This window comes from Stegastes partitus, unplaced genomic scaffold (assembly GCF_000690725.1).
Source record: "Stegastes partitus isolate 25-593 unplaced genomic scaffold, Stegastes_partitus-1.0.2 Scaffold737, whole genome shotgun sequence".
Classification (NCBI taxonomy): Eukaryota; Metazoa; Chordata; class Actinopteri; family Pomacentridae; genus Stegastes; species Stegastes partitus.
In genome coordinates this window covers 60686-62739 of record NW_007578468.1, presented here as the reverse complement: position 1 = coordinate 62739, position 2054 = coordinate 60686, and positions in this window count along the sequence as shown.

Genomic DNA, 2054 nt, shown 5'->3' with positions numbered 1-2054 from the left:
AAGCAGCAGTTGATCAACAGTAAAGTTTTTGTACAAATTATACATCAGTTCATATTCACAACCTGGGTATTTCCTCAAAAGAAAAAAGAAAAAAACCAAGTTGTAAACAAACAAAAACAAAGAAAAAAAATGTGGCAAAAGCAAACAAAATAGACAGAGAAAGGTATTGGCAACATGGCTCTTCTAGTTAATATTTCTTGGGGTTTTACTTCTTTATTTTTTCCCTTTCAACCCATGTTTTTCAAGTATTGTTATGGTTGCATTAGTTCATTTATCTTTTTTCATCGCAACTGAAAAATACCACTGAGATTTCTTATCCCATGAGTAATTCTTTCCATGTTATATATTTCTTTTATTGACTCGTTCCATTTGTTAATTTGGTTTTAACCAGTTTTTTGTTATCTGTTTAATTGCAGTTATTCTCAAGATTCTGTGCAAGTATTTATCAGATTTTACGGGCAGTGCCTTTGGGGGGATTCCCAAGAGTACATTTTTGGGGCCTAAGGAAAGATCGCATTTGAATATTTTTCCCATTTCCTCTTTAACTGCTGACCAATATTCTTCCAAAACTGGACATGAGTAAAAGATATGAGTATGATTAGCTTTATTTTCTCCACAGTTACGCCAACAGCTTGGTGTGAAATTACTGTTGTATTATGATTGAATAGTAGGAGTTACAAAGTACCATATCTGAAGTTTCCAGGAGAATTCGCTCCAAAATAAAGAGTTTGTTGTTTTCCATGTGTTGGTACTCATGTTCTCCCAAGTCTTATTTCGTTATGCTTGTATTTAGTTCATTTTCCCAGTTCATCAGTGCTCCATCTCTCCTTCAATAATTCTATTAATTGTACTTAGTATATTCTTAGCGTTAGTTTTATAGTATGTGTTTGCTATATATGTAACTAATGGGTGAATATCATTTATTGTTTTATGATTATTCCTTAAATTCCTCAGGTAACTTCGTACTTGGAGATAACTGAAAAACTGAGAATTTGGGAAATCTTTTTGCAAGGTTCTCAAAAGTGTCCACTCCCTTTTCNAAATGCCGCATATGTCTCCAACCTCATGCTGGAATGTGCCAGTGGTCAAAATCCCCGAACACTTTCTATTTGTAGTTTTACTGTTCTACCGCTAGATTATGTGTGTACGCATGGTCAGAGGTGTGCGTATATTTACGCACAGTCCTAAGTATAAGTACAAGTTGATAAATTCCATACTTTGCATAGGAATGTTCGTACGCACCCTCTGCGCACATATCTGTGCATACGCACTGATGATAAATGAGGCCCCTGGACCGTTCTGACACACCTTGTACTCTACATATAATGGGATTCTAAAACCACCATAAGTAATCCTAGGAGCTTTAGTGAAAAGTAACTGGACTCACATCAAAGGGGCTTTCTCATTTCTAACTGAATGATGTGGAGTTTCAGATGTATATGCCTCAAGGTTTGAATGGCTGTGAAACCAACAGGAACACCAAAGTAATGCTTATGGACCTGTCCATTTACAGAACAAGGAATATAAAACTTCCATGTCAGGGGTGACTCAAGTCACTGTGTTAACCCTTGTGCAACTGTTGTTTAGTCTCTCCTATGTATAGCACTGTGCACTCTTTGCTGCATTGGACTGTATGTACAATTTTCTACCAAGAGTCGAATTTGGTAGGTTAAAGCTTACTAGGATTCACACTTTATTTGAATAGACTAGTTGAATTTTTCAAGATGGCGGCACGCAGTAGTGCAGCAGCCTGACAACTCACGTGTGGTCTTGACTTTGTTTTGATTTTTTTTCGTTTTACCTCTACTTTTAACTTTATTAACAATGAGCGTTAAGAAGTACAGTAGGGAGGAATTACTCCGGATTGGTAACTGTTATGGCAAGGCGGACTCCAAACGGAATTTTAACCATAACTTCCCACCAGAGATAGCATGACCAGCAAGCAGCTCGTGGTCCAAAGGGGCAAAACAATGGAGGAGACGGTGCAGGAAGAGGGGCTGCCGAGCCGGTGTCCATGCTTGACTACGGAGGGACCCCTACAGACCAGCGTTACC